The sequence below is a fragment of the Crocuta crocuta genome, unplaced genomic scaffold, assembly GCF_008692635.1.
Source record: "Crocuta crocuta isolate KB4526 unplaced genomic scaffold, BGI_CrCroc_1.0 scaffold408, whole genome shotgun sequence".
Classification (NCBI taxonomy): domain Eukaryota; kingdom Metazoa; phylum Chordata; class Mammalia; order Carnivora; family Hyaenidae; genus Crocuta; species Crocuta crocuta.
This window is the reverse complement of record NW_027527444.1, coordinates 1,322,000-1,330,653: the sequence shown is the minus strand read 5'-3', so window position 1 is coordinate 1,330,653 and position 8,654 is coordinate 1,322,000. Positions and strand designations below refer to the sequence as shown.

General features: G+C 46.0%; 1 long non-coding RNA gene across 5 annotated transcripts; it reads left to right on the top strand.

Moving 5' to 3' along the window:
* Window positions 1–528: 528 nt before the first annotated feature.
* On the top strand, window positions 529–7,768 carry LOC144229253 (uncharacterized). Of its 5 annotated transcripts, XR_013334426.1 has the most exons (7): window positions 529–980; window positions 1,196–1,357; window positions 2,401–2,498; window positions 4,392–4,643; window positions 4,993–5,138; window positions 7,112–7,255; window positions 7,482–7,768. It is a non-coding gene; the product is annotated as an uncharacterized LOC144229253 (long non-coding RNA). The 5 variants fall into 5 exon arrangements; XR_013334421.1 differs by lacking the exon at window positions 7,112–7,255; XR_013334422.1 differs by having other exon boundaries at window positions 7,112–7,768.
* Window positions 7,769–8,654: the final 886 nt, after the last annotated feature.

Below are 8,654 nucleotides of genomic sequence, written 5' to 3'. Positions count from 1 at the left end.
TACGCGCAGGATTCAAGTCCTGTGGATTTGGGGCACTTTTCTTGGCCACTACAATCTCGTCCACGTTCACGAGCTCCAGGGTCACATCAGCTACGGCCCGAAGTGCCTGCACTTTGGCTATCAGGGTGTCCCATACGTCTTCCTGGGCCACGTTTATGATCCCTTCGAGGCCCACTCCTACCAGGAAGTTCCCAGCCTGGTGAGCTGCATTCATCTGTGCCATCACGTCGGAGACGTCTAGGCCCGCGTTCTCGGCCAGGGCTTCGGGAAGAGACCGAAGGGCGCTTGCAAATGCCTGGAAGGCGGGGCCGTTGGGCGCTTCCAACGTGCTTCCCTTCTCTGCGAGCAGCTTCGCCAGAGCCATCTCGGTGGCTCCGGCTCCCGGAAGCAGCCTGGGGTCCTGGCACAGCTGGGAGTAGGCGTCAATGCCGCGGCAGGCGGCCTGCTCGGCGCTCCGGAGCCCCTCGGCTGTGGCCCCCCTGAGGACCAAGGTGACGGCAGGGGTCTCTGGATGCTCGCATTCNCCGGCCGGCCTCCCGGACGCGCCAGGCCCCGCAGCTTCATTGGAACTTTGGAGGCGGCGGAGGGGAAATCGGGTGAAAACACGCACCCGCTTCGAGTTCCAGACGGAGCCGGGGCTCGCGAGACGTTCTGTTCGCCGCAGGCTTCGAGAGGGAGACCGTGTGCGGCTTCGTCTCACTTCCTTGCCGCTGCCTGGGTTTCACTGTCCGCCTGCCTTTGCCTCCTTACCCACCTTATCCGTTTGTGCCGTTCACCGGGGGTCCATTGGGCTGTTGGGTGTTCAGGTTGCAGGTGTGATGCTGCTCCTTCCGGTGATAATGACGCCACTGAGCTGGTCAAGGCAGGTGGAGACCAGGGAGGGAAGACGCTGACAACCTGCGAACTATAGAAACGTCTGCAGCTGAGGGAAAGGGGCCAGGCTCCCCGCGGTGCGGAAGGGCGAGCCCCGCGGGGGTGACGTAAGCCCCCTAAGCCTTACCCTCAGCGTTTTGAATGGCACTTCCTCCCTCTTTCTCTTGCTCCCTCACTCCCTCCTTTCCTCACGTGGGCCCTCGTGGGGTTACGCTTGCACCCTTTTCGGTTTAATAAATCTTTATTGAGGGGCACCTGGGTGGCCCAGTCGGTTAAGCGTCCGACTCTTTCTTGAAGATATTTTTTAACGTTTATTTTTTAGAGATACAGTGTGAACAGGTGAGCGGCAGAGAGAGAGGGACACACAGAATCTGAAGCAGCTCCAGGCTCTGAGCTGTCAGCACAGAGCCCGACGCGGGGCTCGAACTCACAAACCACAAGGTCCATGACCTGCGGCAAACGCTCAACCGACTGAACCACCCAGGTGCCCCCAACGTCCGCCCCTTGATGTTGGCTCAGGTCATGATCCCAGGGTTGTGGGCTCGAGCCCTGCATTGGGCTCTGTGCTGAGCAGGGAGCCTGCTTGTTATTCTCTCTCTCTCTCTCTCTCTCTCTCCCCCCCCTCCACCTTTCTTTCTCTTATTTCTGTCACTCAGAATAAACATCAAAAAATAAATGTTTATTGAACACCCACTATGTTCAACGGAATGAAGAATACTAGGGATAGAACATCAACACCAAGGGAGGGGGAGAGGTTTGCACCAAATGAATACAACTTCCATAGGGATCAGGCAGAACAGGGGCTGGAAGTGATGAAGATAATTAGGGGAAAGACAGAGTAATTCCCTTCACTTTCGCTTGGAAAAACCCTTTAAAATTTATTTAATAGCAGCTGTCCCCGTGGGGAGGAAAAACAGAACTCTGAGGCTGATACCAGTTAGGGTCATGATTGTATGGTGGGCATTGTTTTAATATTGCCACAGACAAGATGATGGGGAGAAAGAAAAGGAAAAAGATGTCAGTGAAAGTGAAATGTAATTAAGGCAAAGATGGAGACAATTTTGGAGGAAAAAACCCCTTTTCTTTGAAAAACAACTTGATTGCTTTTGTAAAAATAAAAGCTATTCATTATAAAAGTTAAAACAAAAAATACAAGGAAATTGTCAATTCCAGCCCAGAGATAATCATTGCTTTTATTTTATTTTATTTTGGAGAAAAAGTGTGAGCTGAGGAGAGGGGCAGAGAGAGAGAGAGAGAGAGAGAGAGAGAGAGAGAATCTTATGCAGGCTCCATGCAGAGCCTGGCTCGGGACTCTATCCCACGACCCTGGGATCATGACCTGAGCCAACATCAAGAGTTGGACGCTTAACTGCCTGAGGCACCCCACCACCATTGTTTGCATTTTGATGAACATTATTACTTTGGACATGTATTCATACGTAGATTGTTGTGGATTTATAGTTTTCCATAAGTGGATTGTATGATACATATTATTCTATTATTCTGTAATCATTTCCCCCTCAACAGTATCTTGGTTGGTAGAAATGTTCCTGAGGAGATGTTGTCTGAAGACTATGGACCAATATTTTGACCTCTCTTGATTTTGGAGGCTCTATTAGAAACAGGTATGAACCTCCTCACCCAGGCTTCCGAAAGCCAAGAACACTAAGAGTGTCACATAACAAATGTTGCCTAGAGGGGCAATGATGGCCAGCCTGTTTCTTTATAGAAATGTAAAATGTAGCCATCAACATAAAGTGTAGCAACGTATGCATGTTTACATTGTTTATAAAGATACAGTTTCTTTTTAAAAAGTGAACACTCCTGGTATATGTGGGGAGGGGGAATGAACGCTCTTCTAAAGGATCATTTTAGCTCTTTTTTCTGACATTTAACATATCTTTTCCCATTTATTTCACTTAAAAAATTTTTTTAAATGTTTTTATTTTTGAGAGAGAGAGATAAAGACAGCATGAGCATGGAAGGGTCATAGAGAGAGGGAGACACAGAATCTGATGACAGACTCCAGGCTCTGAGCTGGCTGTCAGCACAGAGCCTGACGCGGGGCTCGTACCCAAAAACCGTGAGATCATGACCTGAGCCGAAGTCGGACACTATAACCAACTGAGCCACCCGGGCGCCCCCCCATTTATTTCACTTATTCCACAACTGTTTATTGAGCTGCTGCTAAATCATAGAGATCAAAGATGAGGAAGACAGACAATTCCAGCCATCTGCACTGGGCACAGGGCGGGATACATTCCAGGCCACGAGAGCCGTGATGGGGAAAGCACAGGTGTCGTAGAAGTAGCCACGGGGACAGTCATTGTTATGGGGAGAAGTGAAGTCTGAAGAAGTAGGAATTGGCCACATGAAAAAGGAAGGGGGTTCGAACAGCCTAATGAAGTTTGTCATCTGTCAGTCTGTCAGAGGTGGCTCTGAGGGCTGGAGCACACAGGAGGAAGAGGGAGGAGGGGGGAGGGGATGGCTGGAGGGTGGCAGGCTTAGGGGGCCATACCAAGGAATTTATATTTAGTCTTCATCCTGAAGGGTGATGGGTGGGACTCTTCAGTTCCATTTCCATTAGAAAGGTATATAATTTTATGTTGTGATCATCTGTTTCACCTCACAGCACAGGGGAAAGTGAGGCTCTTGTCATTGTCTTTGACCTTTATTTATTTTTCTTAAAAAAACGTTTATTTTTTTAACATTTTTTAACATGAGCGGGGAGGGGCAGAGAGAGAGGGATAGAGAGAGAGAATCCCAAGCAGGCTCTGAGCTGTCAGCGCACCAACTATGAGATTGTGACTTGAGCTGAAGTTGAACGTTCGATGCCTAACTCACTGAGACACCCAGGCGCCGCCATTGTCTTTGGCCTTTAAAAACAGGCCCCAAACAATACATTTTGGGCTGATTTTTTTACTTACCTTTATATGGATCAAACTAACCATGGAACTACTAAATCATAATTTTACGTTTTACTATGTAGACATTGTCATTGTTAAATTCACTTTGATTTTATTTATCCTACAGATAGATTTATTGGATGTAATATAAATGTGAATATTTTGTGCCAAGAAGTTTGCATGCCGTTAACCTATTACGTAAACTTTTTCCTTTTGTTTAAATGTTTATTTTTGAGGCGGGGGGAGATAGCATGAACAGGGGAGAGGCAGAGAGAGAGGGAGACAGAGGATCCAAAGCAGACTCCACACTAACAGCAGACAACCTGATGTAGGGCTTAAACCCATGAACTTGGAGATCGTGATCTGGGCCGAAGTCGGATACTTATCAGACTGAGTCACCCAGGCGCCCCTTTAATAAGCCTTTCTAACCATATATATATTTATCTGCTAAATGGGTAGATGCCAATATAGGCTGCTTGATAGTTCAATTGGGTTGAAGATTAACCCTTCTCCCCAACATTCACATCCTTCCCTAAACCTCAGAATGTGACCTTATCTGGAAATAAGATTGTTGCAGACGCAGTTAATTTACGGGAGGTCATACTGTTGTAGCGCGGACTCTTACTCCAACATGACTGGTGTCCTTACGTGAAGAGAGGAGACACACACACAGAGAACATCACGTGAGGGCACGGAGATGAGAGGGAAGATGGCCATTGGAGTCATGTACCTACAGCCAAGGTCCCCAAGGATTATGGGTAACCACTGGGAGCTGAGAGGCAGGGAATGAATGCATTCTTGAAGCCCACCACAGGGAACCAGCCCTGTCAACACATCGATTTGGGACTTCTAGCTGCCAGGGCTGTAAGAAAATAAATTCCTGTTATTTTCAGCATTTGTTGTGGCAACGTTAGGAAATTAACGCAAACTATAAATGTAATCTTGTATTATGAGTAAAGGAGAGGAAACTAAAGAGTATGTGTGTGTGGGGGGGGTGTTGGGGCTGGGGTAGGGTCTCTAGGAGTTTAAAATACTTGCCAGCAGAACGGTTTTATATCCTTCTTCTAACCAGATGTAGCTGTCTGCTGACCCCTCCGCCCCTGCCCTTCCCCCCACGCCCCAGATGCATTTCTATTAAAACTATGGTCTTGTACACAATGGATGTAAATATTTAATCTTTCTATTTGTATGTTTTCCCATGTTTATTTTTCAGTTGCCTGCCTGCCCTTTTTGTGTTTATCTTGTTAAGCACTGCCAGGCTTAAAATACAGACCCCTAGAGGGCAAGATTCATATCTATATGGAATGTGCTGTAGAACGACTCATGCCTCATACTCTTATGCACAAATTATTTTTGAAGGTGAGTGTTCTGTTTAATTACTTCTCAGTTTCTTCCTTTAATTTTTCTGCCCAACAGGTACATGGTATGCATTACTGAAATAATTCATGTAAGGCAATTAGAATTTTCAAAGCTAAAAACACACTGTAGGCTAATATGAACTAAATTTAAGTAATTGGAATTAGTGACATTAACAAAATTAAAAAAAAAAATCTCTACACCCAACATGGGGCTCGAACTCACAACCCCGGGATTAAGAGTTGCATGCTTGACCCACTGAGCTAGCCATATGCCCTTGAGGTTCTTTGAAAAACCTTTTTTTTTTTTTACTGAAAAAGGACAAAAAATACCAGCCTATGACTGCACATTTTTTTAATTTTTAATTTTTTAATGTTTATTTTTGAGAGAGAGAGAGAGAGAGAACATGAGTGGGGGAGGGGCAGAGAGAGAGGGAGACACAGAATCTGAAGCAGGCTTCTGGTTCTGAGCTGTAGCACAGAGCCTGATGTGGGGCTGGAACCTACGAACCCTGAGATCATGACCTGAGCTGAAGTCAGACGCTCAACTGACTGAGCCACCCAGGTGCCCCTGACTGCACTTTAAAAAAAAATGTTTTTTATGAGCACTGAGTGTTATGTGGAAACTAATTTGACAATAAACTATTTGTAAAAAAAAAAAAAAATTTTTTTAATGTTAATTTACTTTTGAGAGACACACACAGTGTGAGCAGGGGAGGGTCAGAGAAAGAGGGAGACAGAATCTGAAGCAGCTCCAGGCTCTGAGCTGTCAGCACAGAACCTGACGCAGGGCTCCAACCCACGAACTGTCAGATCATGACCTGAGCTGAAGTTGGCCACTTAGCCGACGGAACTACCCAGGCGCCCCCTGACTACACCTTTTAAAAGTATAAGTTTGGGGCGCCTGGGTGGCTCCGTAGGTTAAGCGTCTGACTTTGGCTCAGGTCATGATCTTAGGGTTCTATGAGTTTGAGCCCCACGTCTGGCTCTGTGTTGGCAGCTCAGAGCCCAGAGCCTGCTTCAGATTCTGTCTCCCTCTTTCTCTGACCCTTCTCCACTCATGTTCTTCTTTTTTTTTTTTAAATTTTTTTTTAATGTTTTATTTATTTCTAGGAGAGAGAGAGAGAGACAGCGTGAGCAGGGGAGGGTCAGAGAGAGAGGGAGATACAGACTCTGAAACAGGCTCCAGGCTCTGAGCTGGCAGTCAGCACAGAGCCCGACGCGGGGCTCGAACCCACGAACCGCGAGATCATGACCTAAGCTAAAGTCGGATGCTTAACCGACTAAGCCACCCAGGCGCCCCTCTCCACTCATGTTCTGTCTCTCTGTCTCTCTCTCAAAAATAAAGAAACTAAAAAAAATTTTTTTAAAAGTTTAATAGTAAAAATATGAACACAAAGATTATAAAGTCTAGAACTGAAGTTTTCAGTGTTCCTTCTACAACTATAAGAGTTTGTTTCCTAAAAAACCCTGAAGAGTTTAAGACTTTAAGGGAAAACAAAGAGAGACCATTACTTAGTAGTGAACCTATGGGAGAGCCTTATAAATATTTTACATTCACTAAAATAAGCAAAAACAGACAAACTCTAAATAAAGACCATATCCATGACATTTATAGGTCTCCAATTAGTAAGAATGGCTACTGTACTGTGAAATTTTATTTACCATCACTTGTTTGCTAGACCCTTTGAGGTTCTTACTTTGCTCCGTTTCCTGAGATGTTGCTTTTTCTTTGGTATAGAAAACAATCGTCACCCCCCAAACCATATTCTAAATATTTAATACATATTTCTTATTATACTGCATGTGCTCTAAAAGATTCAACTATTGTAGAAAAATGTAATATAGAAAGTGAAAGTTGCTTGTAATCCACTCCTTCAGAGATGATTGCTGCTAACGCTTTGGTGCATATCGACTGTGTTTTAGAAATGGCTACATGTGTATTTATTAAAAGTAATTTTTTTTTGGCACTTGCAGACACTCTATGTCTTTCTGATTTTATAATTTTGAGTAACTTCAGCTACATGACTCCTGGCTTTTTGCCATTGTGGTCTCAGAGCTCCAAAATTTGGATCAGGGACATGGATGGAAAAACCTTTGGAAAACTTTTATGCTAAGCAGGTATTCTTTGTATCCTTGTTCATCGTGAGTTGTATTTTATTTGCTCTGCCCATGATAACTTTGGGCCGATCAGCCTGCCATCCTTCTAAAACAGATTCACAACAGCTGAAGGAATAGAGATGTAAGGCTGGGGTTAAGAGCCTTCATCTTTTCTTTCTAGAAGCATTCCTGCACAAACCTCTATTTCTTACCTTTTCATTCATTCTACCCACTTTTCTGTTCTCAGAACCTAGTTGCTTCCTTTGAAGACTTCTCTCCAGCAGGAGTGACTTGCAATTTGCACAGTGACACTTAAATCCTCCTGAGTGCTGCAGACGTATACTGAAATAAATTATACTGAAATAATATATACTTTTGTGCGTATAAAACAGTCGGAAATGACTGCTCTAATTTCCGTAATGAACGCGGGTGAGCATTTGGATCAAAAATCCAATCTCTGACAGTGTGCTTTACTGAAAGTGTAACATGCAGGGAAAAATGCAAAGGAAAGAATGAGCAGGGAAAAAACTTTAAATATACCACTTCGTAAATTTACCATTCGGCATATACGTGTTGTGTTTCTATTTATGATAGTCAGATGCTTTTAATTTATAGTTTGCCTTTACCAAGTCAGCTTCTCCCCAATCTCAAAATTCCCCTGGCTGTAAATTTAGTAAACTTGAACCAGCCAGCAAGGATTAAACCCTGCAGGAATCCAAATGACTATCTTATTATAGTCCTCATTTCAGCCATTTCAAAAAACAAAAAAAAAAACAAAAAACAACACAAAACCGCTTGCTAAGTTAGCACAGGCTCTGGAAGTCAAGCTGTGTGTATACTTTGCCCAAATAGGAAGCACAATTCAAAGTTTGTGCTCCGGCCATCGGGAGAAATGGAAGGCGAAGGCGAGCTTCCAGCGCGTCGCGAAGACGGGGGGAGTCCTGAGGGGCAGGGCCGAGCGCGGCCGGCCTGGGGGGCGGCCTGGGGGGCGGCCTGGGGTCAGGCTCGCCCGCCCGCTGACGCCCGAGGGCCCCGAGGGCTCCCCCACTTCCCGAGCGCCGGCCGGCAGTGAACGCGAAGGCAGGCGCGGAGGAGCGGCCGCCCCTTCCGAATCAGGGTCCAGGAGTCCCCAAGTGTCGCTCGTGCCCGTTCCGAATTCTCGCCCCCTTTCCCCTGCTAACGTGTCGCGAGTTGGCTCCGGAACGCGTCGCTTCCCGCGCACCGCAACACGCTGCAGGCGGACAATCACGTAGTTGGGTTTTATTGGTGTGCTGCTGTGCCTTCCTGCGCGTTCCGTCCCTCAAAATGTCACCGTTCTGTCTGTCTGACAGCCCGGGAAGCCCTCCCTGGCCCAGGTCTTAAATGACGGTATAATCACGAAACTCTGCCTGGAACCGGGACGCAGCGAAGTTGCGCCGCC